Genomic DNA, 25,221 nt, shown 5'->3' with positions numbered 1-25,221 from the left:
AACAACACAATCCATCAAAGAAATAACTGAAAAGATGGACCTCATTAAAATTAAAAATTTTTGCTCTACAAAAGACAATGTCAAGAGATTGAAAAGACAACACATAGATTGGGTGAAAATATTTATAAAAGATACATCTGCCAAAGGACTCTTTTCTAAAATACACAAACTCTTAAAATTCAACCATAAGAAAACAAATAACTTAATTTAAAAATGGACCAGGAGTTCCCCTCATGGCACAGTGGAAATGAATCTGACTAGTAACCATGAGGTTGCAGGTTCAACCCATGGCCTCGCTCAGTGGGTTAAGGATCTGGTATCTCTGCGAGCTGTGGTGTAGTTCGCAGACACACCTCAGATCTGACATTGCTGTGGCTCCAGCAGCTACAGCTCCGATTAGACCCTTAGCCTGGGAATCTCCATGTGCCGTGGGTGTGGCCCTAAAAGGACAAAAAGACAGAAAAAAAAAAAAAAAAAAAAAGGACCAAAGGGAGTTCCCATTGTGGCTTAATGGTTAGAAAACCCAACTAGGATCCATGAGGATGCAGGTTCAATCCCTGGTGTCACTCAGTGGGTTAAGGGTCTGGCATTGCAATGAGCTGTGGTGTAAGTCACAGACACAGCTCAGATCTGGCATTGCTGCAGCAGTGGCACAGGCAGTAGCTCTGATTCAACCCCTAGCCTGGGAACCTCCTTATCCAGTGAGTATGGCCCTAAAAAGCAAAAAAAAAAAAAAAAAAAAAAAAAAAAAAAAAAAAGATCAAAGACCTTTACAAAAACTTCACCAGAGAAGGTATACAGATGGAAAATGAGCATTTGAAAAGATGTCCCATACCATATGTCATCAGGGAAATGCAAATTAAAACAACGGGATACAATTACACAATTCTTGGAATGGCCAAAATCAAAATCCAGAACATTGATACCAAATACTGGTGACTATGGTGCAATGGGAACTCTCATACTTTGTTCATGGGCATTAGAAAATGGTACAGATACTTTGGAAGACAATTTGGTGGTTTCTTATGAAACTAAATATACTATTACCATTTGATCCAGCAATTTTTCTCCTTAGTATTTACCCAACAGAGTTGAAAACTTACATATACAAAAAAAAAAAAAAAAAAAGAAAGAAAGAAAAAACAACCTACACACGGAATTTTATAACAGCTTTGTTCACAATTGCCAAAACATGGAAGCCCACAAGATGTCCTTCAATAGGTCAAAAGATAAATAGACTGTGGTACAACGAGAGAGTGGAATATTATCCACTGCTAAAAATATGTAAGCTACTGACAGTAAAAGACGTGGACGAATCTTAAATGCATATTACCAAGAGGTCAATCTGAAAGGTGTACATACTGTATGATTCCAACTATACTGTCTTCTAGAAAAGGCATGGACAACTATGGAGACAGTAAAAAGATCAGTGGTTGGCAGGGGTTGTAGAGGAGGAAAGAATAATAAGATTTTGGGTGCAGTGAAAATACTCTGTATGATACCGTAAAAATGAATACATAGTACACATATATCCAAACTCATAGAATGAACAACACCAAGAGTGAACCTTAAGGTCAACTATGGACTTAGGGTGATTATGATGTTGATGTAGGTTCATCAGTTGTAACAAATGTGTTGATAATAAAGGTGAGTTATGCAGATGTGGGAGTGGGACATGTGGGAAATCTCTGTACCGTCCTTATAATTTTACTCTGAACCTAAAATTGCTCAGAAAGCATAAAGATTGTTTTAAAAATTCACTTAGGAGTTTCCTTCACGGATCAGCACTTATCTGACTAGGATCCATGTAGATGCAGGTTCATTCCCTGGCTTCGATCAGTGGATTAAGGATCTGGTGTTGCTGTGAGCTGTGGAATAGGTTGCAGACACGACTCAGATCCTGTGTTGCTGTGGCTTTGTTGTAGTCTGGCAGCTGTAGCTCCAATTTAACCCTTAAACCCTTAGCCTGGGAACTGCCATATGCCTCAGGTGTGGCCCTAGAAAGCAAAAAAAAAAAAAAGGCCATTTACAAAGGCATTCAAAAAGCATAAGCACTTAGGTATAAATCTTAGAAAATAAGTGCAGGATTTGCAGACAAAAAACTATGAAATAGTCATGAGGCAAATTTTAAGAGACCTAATAAATAGAATAATATACCATTTTCGTGAGTTGGAAGACTCGTGTTTAAAAGTAAACTCGGACCAAAATGACCTGTAAATTCAATGCAACTCCAATCAAAATCAAAAATAGGCATTTTTGGAGAAGTTGAAAAACTTTTCCTCAAATTCATATAGACCTAGAATATCCTAAAAAATTTTTTGAAAAAAAAAGAGTACAAAGTTGGACGACTAACTCCACTTTATTTCAAGACTTATTATAAAGCTACTGTAATCAAAGCAGTGTAGTATTTATGTAAATATAAATAAATAAATCAGTGAAACAAACAAAAAAAGAGTGCAAAAATAGACCCACATATGGATAACCGGTTTCCCATGAAGGTGCAAAGGATATCCTTTCTCAGTAGTGTTGGAACATTTGGATATCAAACTTCAATTCATATATTGCATCATTTAAAAACAATTTAAAATGGATTATAGATCTAACTGTAAAGTCTAAAACTACAAATCTTTCACAGGAAATCACAGGTTAAAACTCTTGTGACCTTGGGTTAAACAAAGAATTCTTAGGTATATACCAAAACACATTCATAAAAAAATGCTAAATAGGACTAAAATATTATTTTTTTATTTTTGTCTTTTTAGGACTGCACCTGCAGCATATGGAGGTTCCCAAGCTAGGGGTCAAATCTGAGCTGTAGCTGCTGGCCCACACCACAGCCACAGCAATGCTACACCTTAGCCGAGTCTGCAACCTACATGGTAGCTCACAGCTACACTACTCTGGAGCTCATGGTAACGCTGGTCCTTAACCCACTTAGCAAGGCCATGGATCAAACCTGCATCCTCATGGATGCTAGTCAGATTTGTTTCTGCTGAGCCATGATGGGAACTCCACATCTGCTCTTTAAAGACACTATTAAGAGAATTCAAAGATAAGTCCCAATGTGGGATAAGCCTCAATTTTTCAGAATTGGGTAGATATAGTAGGAAAAACAAATTGCATGCAGGAAGTGTATAATACAAACAACAAGCCTACGGAGAAAAAGAAAGAGGGAGAAATCTGTCTATCAAATGGAAAAAGTGCATTGCTCTTATAAAAGCCTTACAAATATATGTCATGTACTTTACCATCAAAATTTTTAAAATTTTAAATAGAAATGGGTACCTTTCATATTTTCAGATAAATAGAAAATTAAAAAATAAGAATTTATAAATAATCTTTAAGATGAACTTTTGAGGAGTTAGGAAATATACTCACAAAATTTAGCTTAAAGGTGAAATTAAAGTAAATTTATAGATTGTTTAAAAATCAGGGAGAAATAGAAAAATTTATGACAATGCTAATAAAGCACAGTGAAATCTGTACTCAGAAAAAAAAATTATGACCACAAGACCTTTAGTTATAAAATAAGAAAAGAATAAATGGTAAAATAGTAAGTTAGGGGTAAAGCAACTAAGTAAACCATAAGAAACTTAAATGAAAATGAAGTAAAAAATCTGAGAATAACAAAATCAAAATCAAAAGCCACACATATGCTTGTGCGCGCACACACACACACACACACATACACAAACAGAATGTCTAAATTCAAGGACTGCTTATTTTAAAATGCAAAAAAAACAGAAAGATATTTAGAAGCCTAAGTTTATTAGACAATAAAACAGTGCACACTTGGAATAAGAAATGATAATTAATTGAAGATTTAAGAGAGATCAAAAGAATAGAAGTTAGGACATATAATTATCTGAAAAAAAAAGACAACTTCTAAGAAAATACTATATATATATAAATTTGATTGGTCCAATTAACAGGAAAATATTAGAAAGACAACTAAAACAATTAAAGATCTATCACTAAAGAGCACCAAAATGGACAAGAGAATGGTTTATAGTAGAATATTTCTCTTAAAGGACTAAGTGTGGTATAGTCAAGCAGAGGACAGAAAGAGAAGATGCTGAGGGCATATTCTGTAAAAGAGGCAACTCTGAATGGATTGTTTCAGATTGCTTATCTGAAGTACACTGTATTTGCATATGTCCAATAACCATGAAGATGATATATTTAGATACATGAAGACAACATCTTTACAGATTTGACATCAAGAAACATGACAATATCCAATTCCCTGTCCAATTCAGGGAATCCTTCACTACGTGGTCCAGGGAATCAATTCAATCTCCTCAAACTGGTAAATTCTATTTTATTTTCTTGAGTGACAGGGTCCCTCTGGCCTTCAGTTTAAATGTGACTGCTCATTTATAAAAGCTGATATTGATAGAGATAATGTCAGATTTCACAGAAACACTCTGTTAGGTCTTTCAATCATTTCTATATATCAGAATGTCACAGACCTAGCCCAGAATAACTTTAGGACACTGGAACCAAAGAGATAGCTTCAGCTAAATCAAAATCTCAAAAGTATGTAATTCCATATAATTTCACAATTCCAAGAAAATGTAGCTAGGACTTTTCAACGTGTCAAAATGTTCCCAGTTCTTCTACTTCTCTGTTTTCTTTTCTATTAAAAAGAGGCAAAGACTTTTCTACATCAGAAAATCTCAGGCAGTCTGGACTTAAAAGATATTTTAATAATGATTTAGATCATTCACCAATGCACAGCTTGACACCTCTGTATTAACCAGGATTCTGTGCTTTAGAACAACAGAAAGCAAATCTGGATAGTTTTGAAATGCTATGAGTTGATTAGAAAAGTGTGAAGTATCTCTTAGAATAAACACTGAAAAGCCATATCCTGAGAAGGACAGATACTAAAGCACATCTGGATACCCAGCTGAGGGAACTACTAGGCAGTTTCTATTGCATTCATTTCAAGTTCTCACCTTTTGCAGCTCAAATTCTACTGAGGTTTTGACTGACTTGGATCAAGGTACCAACTTAGCCAGGAAAGGAAAGGACATTCTATTAACAGCCCCTCTTAGACCTTATCCTCAAAGGAAAACTTTATTCCTGTGCAAATATATGGGGGAAATATATGGTGTGCAGGCAAAAACAAGTATCCATGCCACACTATCCATGGTTTGCTAATACAGGGCTCTCCATTCTGTTTAAACAAAATCAGCTGTGGGAACTCATCACCCCCCAAAGTAGTGAAAGGGTGCCTCACTACTTCATCGTGAAACAGCTCTGTTATACTTGTTTCTCTCACATTCAGCAGACTTTTCTTTATTTATAGCTTTCATCTTTCACTTTGAATCCCACCCCATAAAGCTCTTCAGTCAATGATTCTCCCTCTTCCATACCAAACATTTGAAAGCAATTTCAAACAATTTCAACCAGTTACTGCTCCGGCTAGAAATCTGTACATCCAATGCATGTATTTCTATCTTGTCTACAAAGAATTTGGGCAACTCTAAAAAAGTCTTCAATCTGTATTTCTTTGATAATGCAAAAGAAGGGAGCTAAAATGGATATGACCTTTTAGAGAATTGTTTCTAGACTCCCATGATCACTGCTTCCTCTTCTATTATTTTTTTCTATAAATCATCAATTTAACATCTCTTGACCTTTGATGCAAGTGACCTCAAGCATCCTCATGGTGAGTTCATGGATTCTATCTTCCATTTAGATTACAACAACTATCCATCATAAAGCCTCCAACATATTGCCTATTCCACAGACTCTGTTACTGAGATATGTTCTCTGTACTCTAAGAATGGAATTTTTTAAGCCTAGAAAATAAGCACTCTCTTATAAGCTCTCAGTATAAACCAACCTCAAAAGTCAAGACTAGAAGACACTTTAAAAACTGGTTCCATATCTTTCATAGGAAAATGGATAATAAAAGTCATTTGTCTATTGTACCTACTAATTAGGAGGAAAATTTGGTTGTCAAAGCAGGTTATTTCTTTCACAATATTTCAAACTCAAGGTCACTACCTTAGATGACTACATTTTCTTGCTCATACCATTATAACTGTTTTTCTTTTCTTAAATATATTTATATCTATTTACTTAGACACCTTGCTCTCCTCCATACCTGTGCTGCCAGCTTAATAATAATATCAGTATGTAATATTTACATAGGCATTGCTGTTAGGCATTGACTTATAATAACTCATTAATGCTCACCATATCAAACATAAAGTTTACTTGCCTATTATCACATAGCTACTAAGTGGAAGAGCCAGAATTTAAACACAAATGGTTTAATCTTAGATCCTAAATTAATAAATATGATAAAACACTACCTCTCAAAGCTCAGCTGTGAGTATATCACTCAGCTACTGCAAGTATAAAATAGGCTACTGCAATTCTTTATATACATATATACACATATACACATGTACATAAACACACAGTCTTTAACCCTGGAAATGCAACACCAACTTTATAACTTTACTTTTCAAACTGATACTCTTCCTATTCCACTTTCCTGTCGACCTTGTCCAAAAATCTCTAATGTGCATAAAACCGCATTCTGCAAGGAACACTACCAATTTCTTCTCATCTGACCTTTCCCTTAGTCAACCTTATTTCATGTTTCTTTTCAATATGCATCTTCCTTTAGTCAGGGAAGGTTTTCACTGCTTCTTTCCCCAATCCCCACAAGTTACTTTCTGATTCTCAATTCTAGACCCTGGGTCTTGACTCAATTTCTGGTGCATTTGTCACTGCCAGTCAGGTCTGATCCAACTTTCTACCCCTATCTAAAGTATTAAAAACAATCCATGAGTGTTAATAAACCCACCTTGCTCTCCTCCATACCTGTGCATTGTTTTCATAGCTCCATTTCAGTTAGCCTTTAAGGATCTCTAATCCTAAAAATCTGTGAATGTATTTTCCTTGTAATCGAGGGAAGGAATCAAGATACCCTTCCTTTCCAACACTTAACACCATAATAGACCAAAAGAAAGTGCCTAAGGAATATGTGTGTGTAAAATCTTCAAATGCCCTTCCAACACCTAAATAGAAAGGAACCTTAAAATTACCTTTAGCAGGAGACTACACCATTCAGTGAACTTTACAGAAAAATACTATTAGAATTTTTTTTTAAGTTTTTTTTTTTCTCTCTAAATCCTACCTTACACTGAAGACTAGCATATATTTTAATTTCTGAAAGTTAGTTTTTCCTTGGCAGTTTAAGTAATTGGTTGAAATATTAATTGTTCATCCTGGAGTCTATAAAATATTTAAGATAGAGATCAATATGAGATGTTTTCAGATTTAGTGTTATGATAAGGGATTACAGGGAGAGATTTTGACAACTAAACAGAAAGCCAATACAAATTTCTAGAACATTTGTTTTCAAATTACTATGAACAAGATGAAGTCAAATAAAATCTAAATCAATGTATGTTCTAAAGGTCACTTAGATTGTATTTATCACAATCATATAAAAGATTTGTAAAATCTTCAAATTTAAATTCTTAAGAATTTTTCTAACATTTTCTAAAGAAAATGTACTTAATTAACATTGATTCAACTCTAATGCACAAGTGTATGTACTTTTTCATGTTTTTAAGGAGAAAAACATGTTCTAAATATATCTGTAGTTAAATCATACTCTTTGCCCTCTGGTGATGAAGGCTTTGGAGCACTGTTGCCATTTGATAGTGGCACACAGAACAGAAATACTAAACTTTTTAAAATATTGTTGTAAATAAAAATTATTTAAACCGTAAAATTATAAAATTAATTTTAGGCAGTGTTGACAACAAAATACCATACTCTGCTTCCATTTCTATCACTTCCCTTAAATAAAAGTAAATTTTAACTCTGGCATTTCTAGATTGCTCCATACGCTCTCATAGTCAATGGGAGTTCTTTCCCTTGCTCCTGAAGGTCCCTTCCTTCAGTTCATTTAATTCCCCATGCGTATCATCTTCTACCTTAAGGATTTATCACATTTCATTCATCTCCCTGATATGTTATTTACTAAATGAAGGACTCTTCAATTCTTAGATATGACCTCAAAGAGCATTTCCTCACACAAGCTTTCCCAAAAGTCTACCTTGAATGACATCTTCCAATGTTTCATAAGAATGTGTGTTCTTCTCTCACGGCATTATTAAAGTTTTGGATTAATTATTGGATTAATACCAATTTCTCTCATTTTTGCATATTCTCCACATTGACAGATACTTTTTAAAACTCACTGCTATAGTCTCTGGCATATACTAGACACATATGAAACGTTGGAAGAATGAATTAATGCACAAAAGAATGAATTTTACATGCAAGGAAAAGTGGCCTAAGAGAAACATGATATTTCACAGCATTCATGCTTCAAAACTAAGACAAATAACCTCCTGGGAGAGAATCACCAGTATTTGGCTCAAGGAGGTTCACATCAATCAATCTTGACTGTTTTGAAACTGTCAGCTTCACTAAAGTCTGAAAATATTGTGAAATTGACATGACTGATTAGAAATATATGGATGAAGAAATCTATTTTTCTATTTCAATATATTACTCCTTAAGGCAAACATTATTGATTGGTGGTTGATAATTCCACCTACCCTAAAACTGTAATCATTCAATAATATATTTACTAATGGTACCCCACATAGAGATTTGACAGTGGGGATCATTTACATTTTTGAATTACTGAATTCAATAAGTAGAAAGTACATTATGACAATTGATAAAAAATTAACTTTGTATAATTCTTAAAAAGCATAATTTTTAAAATATGGGGAATAGATTATACCAAATGTAAATTTTTTAACTTCTTGAAACTAAATATATCTATTTTAGCTATATTTTTGTACACTCGAATAATCCATAGAGAAAAACAAATTACAAATATCAGTTTAGGAAATGTTTGGTAAACTAATTGTTTTTTTCTTTTTTCCCTCTTTTTCTTTCCTTCTTTCCTTCCTTCCCTTCTTCCTTCCTTTCTGTAAAAATATTCCTAAGTTCCAAGAAGTACTTGATTCTATAGGTTCAATTTGCTGTATTTCTTGGGTAAGTAATACCTAGGAATTTAATAATAGATTGTATATCTACATGCATCTCTGTGTGGCTATTTAGGTGACTTCTAGGTGAGTTTTCTTAACAGGTGATGCTGTTCCTTTATTATAGCAGCATCTCCCTCCGGCAGCCCTACAACCTTTCACTGATATGATCACTGATACAATCTGGTCTATCAAGACTGGAAGCATTTCCAAAAAGATGAAGCTATCCAGGTGAGATAGAACTTGGCTAAAAATACATCCTATATATTTAGTCTGCTAAATGGCAATGGTTCTTAGTAGAGAAAAATTTGCTAAGAATTATTAATTTACTGATTAGATTTTAAAAAAGAACTTGAATGCACAAAGAATGACTAAGATTTTCTGGTAGCACAGTAAGTTAAATATTAAATGTAACTTATAGACATTCCGTACATACATCCAATCTCAGAGGGAAAATCTGCAGGTCTTTTGGTTTCTTTTTTGAAAAAAAAATGAGATTTTCAATATACATTTAACTTATTTTTCTACTAAGAATAGCAAATTTCAAGCAAACCTGAAATCAAGCTCTCTCTTCAATAGTCAATGAAGAAATTAACATTTTGGTAATGGATAAAGTAACTCGCCTCAATAGAGCTGACTGTAAAAATAAGATTTCAATATTTTCATCCTAATATCAAAGAAAAGCTTGCTTTTATCCCTCCCTGGGGGGGGGAGTGATCTTTGAATAATGATGTTGGACAATAGTTTAAATCAAAGTAATTTCTCTCGTGGGTCCAAGTGAAAGGGAGACAATTTACTTTCATTTATTTTGAATTGTAGTAATGTTAAGCCAGTATTCCCTTACCATTGCTGCTAAAGATGAGTATTCCTCCTGATTCATTTTCTGTTACAATGTCTCTCAACTCTGGCTGCATCTTCAATGCTTTTGGAGCTTTTTTAAAACACTAATATACTGAGTAATAACCTATATGGGAAAAGAATCTGAAAAGGAATGGATACATGTATATGTATAACTGATTTACTTTGCTGTATGCCTGGTATCAACACAACTTTGTAAGTCAAGTGTATTTCAATAAAATTAAAAAAAAATTAAAATAATGAAATAAAAATACTGCTATCAGAGTCTTGCCCAGATAAATTAAAACCAAATTTCTGGCACTAGGACCTGGCCAGCTATTGTTCTTTAAACTTCCCAGGTGATTCTAAGGCACAATGAAAGTCACAAACTGTTAAGGGAGGTTGAAAGAAGTCAGTCAAAGGTAACTACCAAGGAGTTAAGAAAAAATAGTCAACAATACTAGGAGGTTCTAGATTTAGCTCCCAGTTGGTTCAAGAAATCCCATTAAGATATGCTTCACAATCCTATTAAGATATGCTTCATGAAAAAGTATACATGAATTTCGGTTGTGGCTCCAAATTTCCTGTTTTCCTCAGACTGGAAGGTACTTTTCAGAAAATCAATCATAACTAATACAGTGGTCAAGTGGTAGCTGGCATTGAAAAATGAAGGGTCTTAACTTAGAATATTATATATAAATGTATTATGTATGTGTACTATATATATTATTATGAGTATTAAAAGTTTTGATGTAACAGATGATTTTTTAAAAAAATACATTATAGGGAGTTCCCATTGTGGCTCTTGGGTTACAAACCTGACTGATATCCATGAGGATGCAGTTTCGATCTCTGGCTTTGCTCAGTGGGTTAACAATCTGGCATTGCTGTGAGCTGTGGTGTAGGTCACAGACGTTGCTGCAGCCGTGGTGTAGTCAGGCAGCTGCAGCTCTGATTTGACCCTTAGCCTGGGAGCTTCCATACACTGCAGATGCAGCCCTAAAAAGCAAAAAAACAAAAAACAAAAAAAAAAAAAAATATATATAAAATTTCTAAATTACCTCAAGGAGAATAGGCATACACAGATATATACATAGGCACATACACACACACATATCTAAACTATAACAGACAGATATGAGAAAAATTAAACAAAAATAATAAACTGTTGAAAATAGAAGAAGCATTAAAAACAGAGCAGGCAACATAACACAATCAGAAACTAATATATGTGTTACATCAATAAACAAAAACTCATTCATTATATCAAAAATATATGTTGTTTGAAAGAAATGCATTAAAACATATGATTGAGAAAACTTAAGGTAAAAGAATAAATGAAGACATTATGATGAACACTAATTTAAGGAGAGGAAAATATCATCTCAACCGATGGATAAAATACACTTGGAAAATATTTAACACTCTTTAATGATTGCTGAAAACAAAGTGAAAGACAGAGAGAGAGAGGAGTTTTTAAGTCTGATAAGTATCTAAAACCCCCAGGGGAAAAAAAAAAAATCAAACTTAATAGTAAAATACTGAATACTCTTCCTCTGAGATCTGGAAGAAGACAGATACACTTCCCAAAATACTGATACCGGAAAGATGGTACCAGAATCCAGGTTCTTGGTTCACGGAGGCTGAAGAATGAACTCCGCGAACACACAGGCAGCAAGCAAGCAAAGTCTTTATTAAAGAAAAGCAAATAGCTACCAGGACAGGCTGGGAGGGGGGTGAAGAGGCCCCCTTTCCTATTGTTCTCTAGGGATTTTTTTATCTCTTAAAGGTGGGGAGGGTACCAGTGTGGGGTCCAGAAAGATGTGGTTTTCTCCAATTGGTCTTGCTCAATTACCTTTATCAGTCCTTGCCCAATAGCGGTTTTAGGGTTGGAAAAGTCCCCTGTAAGTTTTATGGGTTCTTTGTCCTTTTCTTTTCTTAGATTAAGTGACCATTCCTCTCATTCCTTTTTTATCAGTTGAGGAGTGGGCTAGAGATTCACATTTCCTACAGTAAACAAAATCTGTGCGGAATTTGCATTTCCTATAATAAAACAAGGCCTGTGGAGGTGTTACTGCCTGGAGCCCTTAAACCACAAATGTTAATCAATATCCATATGAAAGGAATGTATCAGAGCCCATGCTCCTACACTAACTATGTGAGTGAGTTAATATTCTGCCTCAATACTACTCTTCAACATTGTCCTTAAGGGCCAAATTTCATAATAACAAAAAATAAAAGTCATGTGGGGGGAAGAAAGCAACAAAACTTTCATTATTCACAGATGATATGATTGCATATGTAAAAATATGAAAGAATCTATATAAAATTATGAAAATAAGTTTTAGCAAAATCATTGAATTAATCAACATAAAACTATTGTATTTCTAGATTTCTAGATTTTAGAAAATAAGAAATAAATAAAATATACCATTTATACTAGCGGCGTAACATACCAGATGTAGAGGAATGTATGTCTAAAGAAAAACCTTAAAGTCCTCTATAAAGAATACTACACAATATTATGAAAGAAATTTAAAAAATAAATGGAGGTATTACTATGTTTTGAGCTGAAATGTTATACATTAAAAGTGTCAGTCTTGGAATTTCCCATCGTTACTCAGCAGTAATGAACCCAACATATCCATTAGGACACAGATTCAATCCCTGGCCTCCCTCAATGGCTTAAGGATCCAGTGTGGCCATGAGCTATAATGTAGGTCACAGATGTGGCTCAGATCCAGCACTGCTATGGCTGTGGTAAAGGCCAGCAGCTACAGCTCCGACTCAACCCCTAGCCTGGAAAGTTCCATATGCCATGGGTGCATCCCTAAAAAGGTTAAAAAAAAAGTCAGTCTTCCTCACGTTGACTATATATTGAGTAAAATTACTTGAAAATCCAAGGGTCTTTTTTGAGAATATGGGAAAACTGATTCTAAAATTTATGAAGAAATAAAAAAGGTTAAGAATATCCAAAGCAAGATTAGTACAGAAGCCAAAGACTTAACACTACCATATATGAACACCAGAACTATTGTGATTTTGACAGGTTTACAATGAAATATTACTCAGCCACAAAAAATGAATTAAATAACACTATTTGTAGCAACATGGATGGACCTAGCGATCAATCTATTAAGTGAAGTTAGTCAGTCAAAGACAAATATCATATGAGATCACTAATCTGTAAAAGCTAATTTAAACATTGTATAAAAGAACTTATTCACAAAACAGACTCAATGATTTTGAAACCAAACTTATGGTTACCAAAGGGGAAACGTTGGGAGAGGGATAAATTGGGAGGTTGGGCGTGCCATAGCCACACTACTATATATGCTATCAGTAAGTAACAAGGACCTTCTGTATACCACAGGGCAATCTACCCAATACTCTGTGATGGCCTATATGGGAAAAGAATCTGAAAAAGAATGGACATCTGCATATCCATAACTGATTCATTTCGTGTACAGTTGAAGCTAACACAACACTGTAAGTCAACCGTACTCTAATAATTTTTTTAAAGACAGTTTGTTATTGATATAGGGGTACAGAATGGACCAAAGGAGGAGAATACAGAGATCAGAAATAGACCTATGCACTTAGTGTCAATCGATTCATGGTAAAAGCAGTAGTGAAGTACAGCAGGAAAAATGTTGTATTTCCAATAAAGACTTTATTTATTTATTTATCTATTTATTTATTTATTTATTTTTGTCTTTTATCTTTTTAGGGCCATATCCATGGCATACAGAGGTTCCCAGGTTAGGGGTCAAATCAGAGCTGTAGCCACTGGCCTACGCCACAGCCACATCAACAACATGGGACCCAAGCCACATCTGCGACCTACACCATAACTCATGGCAATGCCAGATCCTTAGCCTGCTGAGCGAGGCCAGGGATCGAATCCCCATCCTCATGGATGCTGCTTATGTTCGTTAACCACTGAACTGCAATGCGAACTCCTGTGTGAATTTATTTACAATATTCAAATTGAAATGGTCTTTTTGACCAGGACACACGATCCAAATCCAAGAGGGACAAATTAGTTAAGTTTGAAGTATTATTAATTCCAAAGAAAAAATTGTAACTTTACAATGGAAATGCTGAAAGACACAAAGACACCATCTGGCTATACAAAATACCAGAGAGAATGTGCCAGTAAGACTGGGAAAAAAAATTTAACAGATGGACAATGGGGTCCTACAGTATAGCACAAGCAACTGTACACAGTTTCTTGATTTAGAAAATGATGGAAGATAGTATAAAAAAAATAATGTGTATATCTATGTATATCCACACACACACACACACACACACACACACACACACACACACATATGGCTGGAAATTGAAAGATCATTGTAAATCAACTATACTTTAATAAAAAACATTTTAAAAGTGGATCAGGCAACAACTTTGCTTTCGCTCAAATGGCCATAGACCTTTAGTAGATGAAAAACGAAGACCTAAGCCCCCTAAATATTTGATGATATTGTCACTATTTTTGGAGCAATAATGACTAAGTCATCAGTCTATCATTTAACCAGCCAAAACATCAAATACCAAATATTATTCTAGAATCCTATAAATTATGAGATGGCCATTTAAACATGTGACTATATTTGCCACAAAACAAGTTAGTAGATCAAGGATCTGCGATTTCCAATTTATTTATTTAGTATGCACATTATAAAAGATGTTAGTTTTTCTAGCAATTTATATGATGCTATTGAAAAAAAAAATCACTTGCAGAATACTGCTTCCTTGAAACTGATAGGAATTGCAGGATTTCTAAAAAGTTGAAAACTGAAACATCCATGTACGTTCAAATATATTTGACACCAATGTTTTATTAAATTACTAACTTTTTATAATAATTATTTTCCTAATGAGAGGGAAAATAAATACATTTACATGACCAATATGGAATTCAGAAATTATTTCTTAGAAAGTATTCCCATTGATAAGCTGAAAACTACAGTATTTAAATTTTATGTACAATATAAAATAGACAATTTGGTGACAGTCTACATGGATCCTCAGTTATTTATTAACTTGATTTCTGTCTTAACTTTATGAGTTTCAATGTACTATTCTAAAGAGGTTGACTTTTATACATAAAACTCACATGATAATTGCATTTTTAAAAATTTGCTCTCAGAATTAACTTAGACCAAGAAATGTAATGCATTCTCTTTTTTAACTACATGAGGTTTTGAGATTTGCAATTTCATCCATGCCTTTGGATAGCAATAAGCTTTGATGATACATATTTAGATACATGTAAGTTTGGGAGACCAGAACAATATTCATATTTAAACATTACAAATTTTATAAAGATATCCAACAACTCATAATATAGAAAGCATGTTTTATAAACATCCTATTGAAGTACTGTTCTCAATGAATATTTAGCACAACAGCATAGAAACTTTAAATGTTTTCTTGCTAATTTCTTCTGTGAAGATGGCTTACCAAAATTATACTTAATTATACTACTTGCTACTGCTTACCTCTATTTATTTCTATTTATGTTTATGTTCCCTAGGGACATGAACCATTTCTAATTAGCCTTTTTATCCCTTGCCAATACCTAGAAGGGCATCCTGGTAGTATGTAAATAGCATTTTTATGTACAAGAATTAATGAAGTTGCAGAAATATTTAAGAAACTAGATCTCTGCAAAGATTAGCATTTGATCTAGTCAGTGCCTTTTACTTGATCTTGCCTTGTCTCAGTAGGTGGTCCTGTCTCTCTGCTCCGTGCTTTTTGCTAAAGAGCCTCTTACAGGAAGGATTTGTCTGCTCAGAACTGTAATTACTAGTACTGAATCAAGATCAGTTGGTCACCCTCTGAAGAAATAAAATCAACTTGGTACATAGATGTGGCTATCAAGATTATAGGCCAAATTCTGAACTCTGAACTTAAGATGTGAAATCTAAGATAAGCTACGAGCCCATGAATTTTTACAATGGTTTGGTTTAGTTTCAAATATATGAAGTCACTACTAGTTTCAAAAAACTTACTAACATATGTGGAATCATTCCCAGTGTCAAATTAAGATGGCATAGTAGGAGGACACAGAACTTATCCCCTCCCAGGAACATGTCAAAAATATATCTACATGTGGAACAATTCTCACTGAAAACTAACTGGAATCTGGCAGAAAGATTCCTGTATGACCAAGGCTGTAAGAAAGATCCATATGGAATTGAGCAGGATGGGAAAAGAACCAATCTGGTCAGAACATGTGCCCTTGGGAGGGAACTCAGAATAAGGAGATTACATGAACAGAGAGCTGTCCTGGGGAGTGAATGGTTTAAGATGCATATTAGGTGTCACAGCCATGGGGTCTGACAAGGGGAAGGCAAGCCCCATGGCTGGTTGGAGGGACTGTGGGACTAACAGGAGAACTGTGGGAAGCCTACATTTCACTCCTGAGGAGTATGTGAAGGCTTGTTTGCTCTTGAAGCAGGTAGAGATGGTAGATTAAAACCCTGTGAATGACTGACTGATTTCCTGTGATGAACCCAGTGTGTACCCCAGGTGGAAATGACAAATACCCCAGCACTGGTGGCCTCACAATGCAGCTCAATAGTGAAAATGGCTGTGACATTTGAAGAAAAAGCTCAACTGTGAGATGATGAGACAGCTCACACCATAAGCATTATCTGAGCAGGAAGGGGGCAGCCACTACTGGTCATTGCACAGGCAGGATATCAGAGGCAGTTAGGATCTCTGATGGCAGCCAGACCACTACAGCCTGCATCTGGACCCTTGCCAAATACCCATACCAGCCCCTCTTGCCCAGCACTGCTCCCCTCTGGGCAAGGGTGCCTGTGCTGGTAGAGGGAAGACCATGCATTTAAAGGGAACTGAGACAGCTTGGACCTGATCCTCAGGACTTCTGCTGTAGTAATTTGGGAGCCTGTGGTTGTGAAAGCCAACTGAGACAGGGGATGTCCAACACACACTTGAATCTGGCCCTACACTCCATGAGAAAAGATATGACTTGTATTCACATCAAATCCAGCTTTCCCACAAAAGCCACTGGGCCCATTTAAACTATATGGGGATATTCCAACACAAAGACATCCCCCTCAAGAACACCATAAGTAATTGTTCTTCTAATTTCATAGAGAATAAGAAAGATAGGAAAAATGAGAACAGAGAAGAATTTTTTCCCAATTGAAAGAGCCAGTCAAAACCCCCTGAAGAAACAAGCAATGAAACATAAACAATTTTCCAGTAAAGAATTCAAAGCATTAGTAATAAGAATGCTAACTGAATTAGTGAAATGAGCACAGTGAGAAGTTTAATAAAGAACTAGAACACATATCAAAAAAACTAGTTGTAACTAAAGATACAAAAACTGAAGTGAAAATTACAGTACAAAGAATGAAAAGCACACTAGGTGATACAGAAGAATGCATAAGTGATCTAGAAGATAGAATAGTGGAAATCACCCAGTCAGAACAGCAAAAAGAAAAGCAATTTTTAAAAATTGGACAGTTTAAGGGATCTTTGGGATAACATGTAGTATACCAACTGTCACATTACAAGGGTCTCAGAAGAGAAAGAGAACGGGATTGAAATGTATTTAATCAACTTATGGCCAAGTCAGGAAGTAATGGACAATGTTTCTAGATATATCCCTAGAAATAAAATTCAATCTGCAATTCAAAAAACTCCCAGCAAACAGAAGTCCAGGACCAGATAGCTTCACTGAGGAATTCTACCAAACATATAAAGAAGAGCTAATGCATATCTTCAAAATCTTCCAAAAAATGGAGAGCAGAACACTCCCAAATTCATTCTATGAGGCCAACATTACCCTAATACCAAATCTAGACAAAGACACACAAAGAAAAGAAAATTACAGGGTAACAGCTTTGACAAATATAGATCCAAAAAAATCCTCAAGAAAATATTAGCAAATCTAGTTCAACAGATGCTCACTTTCATCACTTCTATTTTATATAGTATTGGAAATTCTAGCAAGAGCAATCAGACAAGAAAAAGCCATCCAAACTGGAAGGGAAGAGGTAAAATTGCCACTATGTGCAGATGACATAAAAGTATATATAGAAAACCCTAAAATCAACAAAAATTATTAGAACTAATAAATACATTCAGTAAATTTGCAAAATATAAGATTAATATACAGAAATCTGTTGCTTTTATATACATTAGTAATGAACTATCAAAAAGAAAAATTAAGGAAACAATTCCATTTATAATATCAAAAGAATAAAATACATAGGAATAAACATAACCAAGAGGGTGAAAGACCTATACTCTAAAAACTCCAAAGCTTTGAAGAAGGAATTTGAAAATGATATGAAGAAATGGAAAGATATCATGTGTTTTTGGACTGGGATAATTAATATTGTTAAAATGTCCATACTATCCAAAGTAATCCACAGATTTAATGAAATCACTATCAAAATATACAAGGCATTTTTCACAGAACCAGAAAAAATAATTCTAAAATTTATATGGAATCAGTCAAGAATCCAACTTATCAAAGCAATCTTGAAAAAAAGGAACAAAGATAGAGGTATCCTGCTTGCTGAATTCAGATTATACTACAAAGCTATAGTAATCAAAACAGCATGTTACTAGCACAGAAACAACACATAGATCAATGAAACAAAATAGAGAGCTCAGAAATATACCCACACACTTACTGCCATTAATCATTAAGTGCAAATCAAAACTGCAATGAGATATTGCTTCATACCCAGCAAGATTGCTATTATCAAATTATCTATAAATAAGATATACTGGCAAGGACATGAAGAAAAGGGAACTCTAGTATTGTTAGTGGTATTGTACACTGGTGTAGCCATATGGAGAACAGTATAGAGTTTCTTCAAATAACTAAAAATGGAACCCTCATTTTTATCCTCATGCTCTAACTTAATGGCAGAGTTAATTTTCATCTATTAAATCAAGAAGACCAATACACCACTATACCTAGGAGCTTTCATGATGCATTATTAACATGCCCAGTACTTTAAACAAGAATGTCAATAAATTATACTTTTTATGAAAGACTTTGTTTTGTACATAAACTAGTTTTTTTTTCTTTTTTCCAGTTATTTTTCTCTGTGATTCTCTATACTTTTTAAAATATCTAGTTTGTACACATTTTGCCCCAAGAGGCATTTTCTTAGGCTTTCTTTCTTTCATGTATTTCCTAACTCTTGTATCAGTCTCTAAGAGTTCTTTCAAATATTTTAGAATATATTGCCCAACATCAATATTGAGTTAGTTTATGAGTATATAGTATAATTTGTCTAGATAGTCTCAAGTTTAAATTTAAACTTAGATTTATCCTGCATATTCAAAACTCTTTAATTGAACCAAATACTTTTGAAAGTAAGATTTATCTTTTCAGATGTATATATGTAACCATAATAAGCTAGATAAAAACATGAACATCAGTACTTATTTATTCAGGTATCCCCACAAATTTGAATCAAAAATTGAGATTGGAAAACAAAAGCAAATTAGACATTTTTAATGAATTAATAGAATCTATCCACCTCCCCTGACACATGTATTTTTAAATAAGGCATTTTAAAAGTTGAAATAAGTTTAACTTTTAAGTATACTCAATGTATTTGAGATATAGCAAAAACACTTTACTTGGTAAAGGACTGACACTCATAGATAGATAGATAGATAGATAATTTTTTTTCCAAACCAAAAGATACATTGAAAAGACTGTGAAATAAAAAGAGAGAAATAAACAACAGGTAACAAGGAAGCAAGAGAGCCCTTATAACCAGTTCAGGAAAAATGTGGGAAGGCAGGGTACTCAGACAGGATACTAAAGGTTCTGTGGCAATTTGAGTCTGAAACTTATAGATATTTTCTGGTTGCATAATAACAAAGTTACTGATGAGAAAATTTGTGAGATAGTTGAGCACAGTTCTAAGTTTGTTCATGATTATAGACCTTGAGCTGCTGTATGAGAAATTTCAGTAATTTTCAGTAATACAGGCAGAAATTTACCACAAGTCCTATAGTGGAAGTAACAGTGTGTGGAACAGTGAGAATCAAAGATGATCATGAACTTGTGCATGTTAATATTGAGCAGTATTTTGAATGGGCGGACAATCAGAATTGGGTCTAACTACTCATAGCATAATGTGCTTTCATTTCCAGATTGACCTCACTGTGGAAATTAAGAACTTACACATGTGCCCAATGCAACTGTGTTTCAGTGTACTAGGGCATACAAAAAGCCCTAACGAAGCAGATAAATGACAATTGCATTTACCTATTTCTTTTGTCAGTGATGCAGCTCCAGTGATATGCTTGTAGCATTTTAATAATTAGCTCTCCAGACCAAAAAAACAAAAAAATCCATGGGGTAAATATTCCATCCGTGCCCAATTTCAAGCTACCAACAAGACTTGACTGAAAAGAACTGAGAAAAGTTGTGCACAATTGGCTTTTATAAGTTGGTGTGAACCAAATGCAGCACCCCACTGTTACAGTACCATCTCCCCAAATTCCATAAGAAAAGAAGTCCCAAATCACTATATTCAGTGTTTCTTTTACAGTTTAAGAGAATTTCAAGGACATTTAAGATTACTAACCCACCATTCTTTGTCTCTATCTTCAGAATTCCTAATACATTTTAGTCTATTAGACACTTTTAAATACAAGTATCTACTGTCCACATAGATAGCTAAGTCTTCAAGGGAAATATTCTATCAGATATATGCACTGGAATTTCGTTAGGTTCTGAGAATTATTGGATTATAAAGCATGTCTTTATTTCAGCTTTGCACAAATGTTATGAAAGCAAAATGCCACACATTAAAACATCAGCTAGAGTTTACATTTAATGCTAACTGTACTAGTGTATAATTTATACTTTAATGATGTCTCCAGAAGATAAAAGGATTAACTCTAATCTCTGTATGAAAAGTTTTCAGTCTGGGTAAGGATATGGATGAGTGAGCCTGGAGGCAATAAAAAGAGCAAAGAATTCTCTACTAAACAGATAAGTCAACTTTAGATGATACAGTAGCAACAGAAAAAGCACCTCAGGGTAAATAATAATTTATTTTTTTATATGTATGAATTATAATCTTAATTCCCTATTGATACATCCACCACACATTTTATATTCCACACTCACTCATCCCTCCTTAAATTTAACATGCTCATGGCTTGCACAGTTATCAAACTGTCCTGGTTTTCTTGTGCATAAGTTTATAATTTCCTCTTTATCTCCTTGCTCTTTTCCTACTCTTGTCTCTGAAAAAAAACAGTCATGCCCAAGGGGTCATCCTTGGCCCAGGGCTCTTCTCTTTGTGAATCTTCACAGGCTGATTTGTATCCAATTTTTAATCCACACTCAAATCTTAGTCTTCAGCCAAGAAATTTCCCCAGGCTTTGGATTCATCTACTTATTTTTTTGTCAGCTGGACAACTAGAGTTGAATATTCCACAAGCCCTTCATGGACTGTATGACCTTAAATGTTGCCTATCTTCACACCAAAATCTATTTGTACATCTTGTGTTTTCCACCTTGGTTGTACCATGATTAACTCTGTCAGCCACCTTAGAATCCCAAAAATGCATCCTTTAGAGAGCTGCTTAGGAGATCTATCAGACAAAGGTCTCCATACCATCCTATTGCACCAACTCTTCCATTATCACCATTAAAATTGTATATTTCTATCTATTGTAAAGTAGTAAAATCATTTCTAAAAATAAGCCATTACTCAAAACCCTAAACGTATTACTCATAACCTAATACATTGTGAGTAACCTAATATATTACTCATAATGTATTAGGTTATGGAAATAAAAACCGTTCTGGTTGGGACGTTACGCTGGAGTTAGGGGAGAAAAAAATGGTAGTTTAGAATAAACCCCACCCACACACTGCTGTCCTTTCACTTCCTGGGCAGTTCTGAGGTACTCCATGGAGCCCATTAGTAGAGGTTGAAAGCCACTGAACTACACTTGAAAGCCACTAAGTCCCTTTCTTAGAACAGCTTGCAAAGCCCTCCATGACATAACATTCCTCCCCACTCTACCCTTCATATGCCAACAATATTAAGCCCACGGTAGTTTTTCCGGATACCATGCTGTTTCTCATTTCCTGATTTGCTTTTATTACCCTTACCTAATAAACACCCATTGAGGGAGTTCCCTTGTGGCACAGGGTGTTAAGGCTCCAGCACTGCCACTGCAATGGCTGGGGTTGCTATTGCAGCACAAGTTCAGTCCCTGGCCTGGGATCTTCCACATGCCATGAGCACAGCCAAAAAAACCCCCAAAACAAAAATACCCACTGAGCCGCTCCATTTGTATCATGTGACCATATACTATGCAGCTTTAGGATTTAAATCAGATAATCATCCATTCATTCATTTATTCAAACATCCGTGTGTTGGCAAAATAAGATCCTTGCTCTTCTGGAGTGTCTTAACTTTGTGGTGGCGTCTAGACAGACAGTAAGTCAACAAACCTATAAACCACAGCAAACAGAGAACTGCTTGAATCACTTTGATTAGTGCCATGGTGGCCATGAAATAGACACTCAAGAAACTGTGAATGAACATAATTGTCATACGCAGTGATAGATGCTTTTACATGTTCACTCATTTCAATTCTCAAAATTATGTTAAGAAATAAGTGTCATTCTACCACTTCGGTAGATGAGGAGACAGGCCTCAGAAAGCTTTACAAATTTACCTAGAGCCACACAGCTGGAGAGTGACAGAATCTGAATACAAATTCAGAAACTTTCAATTTCAGAAACCAGCCATGTTCATGATAATACTGGTTTTCAGGTGCTATAAAAAAATAAAGGATATCCATCCTAATCTGAAGTCAATTCACATGTATAAATCTCTCCATCCTAGATGGATTTCTCTAAAGTCTAGGACGCTTAGAAGAAGTTTTACATTGTAGCACTTTAGAATTCAAAAGATCTTAATCATGAGCAGCGAATCTGCAAAATATGCTCTTGGAGCCCCACTGATTTCAGCAATAGGAGAGAACAGCCTCCTGCAGCATCTGTTAGAGTGAAATGGCTTAGAGGCAGCAGAGGAAAAACATAAATAGTGTACTGAACACCTGGTATTTAAGGCATTCTTTGCTATATAAGCACCAAATTAAAGCTTCAGTTATTCATTCTGAAAATGCTTAGAGCTTTGCAGTAAGATTCACAAATAATGGATGGGAGCTTCCAACATAACCACTAACAAATGATTTATAGTAATATATGGTTGTCACAAGAACATAGTGAGAAAAAAAATTGTTAAAAATAAGGCACTTGAGTGCCTGGACTGCAGGTTACTGGTGCCCAGATGTGGAAAAACACTCCAGTTTGACAGACAGATAAAGTGTTTTCCTGTAGAGTCTGAATAAATTTTCTTCTTGAGTCTCCAATATAAATTCCCATGAGAAAACAAAACCAGAAAAGCTCAAGTTCGTAGTTTATCCCAAATTATTCCCTTCCATTTATTGTTTAAATAGGGAGACCATATAGGAATTGAGCATAATCTGGACAGGTATGATTTGTCATCAAGGTAGAAATAGCCCCTTAAAATTATTTCCTAATTGTTTCACTAAAATTTAGTAACTTAAAATCTGCCTAACTGCTGGACAAGTGTGGAAAAATCATTAGCTGTTTTTATGGCTTTCATACGCAGAACGCTTCCAGGCTTCTGTGCTGAAAGTCATTTTGAAAAAAAAAAAAAAAAGGATTTTATTGCTACTATCTCCAAATGTTGTAACCTGTTTAGATACTTATACTTGTTTGTTTTTAGATCAGAGTCTCCTGCTTTACTAGTTTGACTTATTTTTCTAGTTTATAAAAGCAAATTAAAATAGAGTCTTTAAAATGTTAGTTCAGCTTCCATGTATAGTTATATATTTTGAAATTTATATTCATACAGTGCCCTTTTCATTCATATAAAATTAATAATAATGTTATTCTATGTCATTTCTTCATATGATGTTAAATTATAAATACCATCACTGTTAACAGAATATTAAACAGAATATTCCATTGAAAAAGTATTCTAGAGTTTACTTAATCTTGGTTTTGGACATTTAGATAATTTTCAGATTATTTTCTGTGTTATTACTATTGTTTGCCTGACCTTTAAGAGACATCATGAACTTTATATATTAAGTTTTCTTGATTATGAAAATTAACTTATAGAAGACTGCCAGTCAACTTATTTTTTTTCATGTGTTTCCGTATTTTGAAATGGATTGCCATCTTTTTTCGGATACATGAAACATACAATAGCCATTATGTTTAAAACAAGAGGACTTCTCAAATCCACTACACAGTTCACAGTAATTCTGCAAGGCAAATGTTATTCTCAAGGATAAAGTATTTAAAGTGTTTAAGCAATGTTTTCACGGCTTGTTACAAGGGGTGTCTGCAGGGTTGTATGAGCGAGAAGTATCAAAGGGAAGTAACAGCCCAGGTTTGTGGAGAGGAGGTGGAACTCTGTCTCAGACACACTGGATTTCTGTTGCCTGTAGGATACCCAAATGCAGTTTATATAGTAGCAAAGTGCATACACATTGGAACTTTCAAGAGAGTATTCCTCTGAAGATAGCAATTTGGGAGTCCTCCACATAAATGAATTTCAAGTCATGGATCTGAAAGGGATTACTCTTGTAAAGTATAAAACTTGTGAGGTAAAGGGAGGCAAGTACCAAATCTTGGAGGAGCAGATATACCTGGCAAGAAGAAAGGAAACTAAGAAAGAAGAAACAGTGTGAGCGACAGGGGGGAGGAGCAGTGGGTGAAGTCTCGCAAATCAAGGAAGGAGACAATTTCAAGGACAGGACACAGGTCTCTCAGCTCTAAAGGTGCTATGGGGCATCTTGGTTGGGCGAAGCTTCAGTGGTGTTCTGGAGTTGGAGGGGAATTTTAGTGGGTGAGTGAGCAGTGTCCTATTTAATACGAAGCACTGTTTTAGAGGACACACGTGAAAAATGAGGAGGACATTTTACTGCTTTCCTATAAACCATGGTAACAGAGCTCCTGCTCAGTGTGTGGAAGGAAGAGTCAGCTCACCATGGAGACACTCAGAGGGTCCCTCTGAGTAAGTGCAGCTCTGAATTCAGCTGTTTATGGAAACATGGCACATAAGGTTTTCTCCCCATAAATAGTGCAATATCAGTCAGGAAGGGCAACAGATACGACCTCTCCATTAAGCTATATCCCTAATGACTAAAACCAACAGCAAGTACTCCTTTACTCTTTACTCTGCCCAAGCCATGGTTAACTATTAAAAATATTAAACTGTGAATTAAACATATTATACTAAGAAATATTAAGATA

General features: G+C 34.8%; 1 protein-coding gene and 1 long non-coding RNA gene across 6 annotated transcripts in view; one reads left to right on the top strand and one right to left on the bottom strand.

The window, feature by feature from the left end:
• PRR16 (proline rich 16) overlaps positions 1–25,221 on the bottom strand; it is a 264,562-nt gene that overhangs the window by 42,975 nt on the left and 196,366 nt on the right. The gene's annotated exons all lie outside the window — the stretch shown is intronic.
• The window catches only part of LOC110259454 (uncharacterized), a 64,289-nt gene that overhangs the window by 26,626 nt on the left and 12,442 nt on the right, over positions 1–25,221 (top strand). For all 4 annotated transcript variants that reach the window (XR_014838656.1, XR_014838657.1, XR_014838655.1 and 1 more), the window contains one exon: positions 13,249–13,364. This is a non-coding gene — a long non-coding RNA (uncharacterized LOC110259454). The remainder of the gene's footprint in view (positions 1–13,248; positions 13,365–25,221) is intronic.

Source organism: Sus scrofa, chromosome 2 (assembly GCF_054392235.1).
Source record: "Sus scrofa isolate SSC_HxYL_T2T_F1_AM1 chromosome 2, Sscrofa_HxYL_maternal_Yorkshire_Landrace_v2.0, whole genome shotgun sequence".
In the NCBI taxonomy this organism is placed as follows: Eukaryota; Metazoa; Chordata; class Mammalia; order Artiodactyla; family Suidae; genus Sus; species Sus scrofa.
The sequence above is the reverse complement of the archived record's forward strand: the minus strand, read 5'-3'. Positions and strand labels throughout refer to the sequence as shown.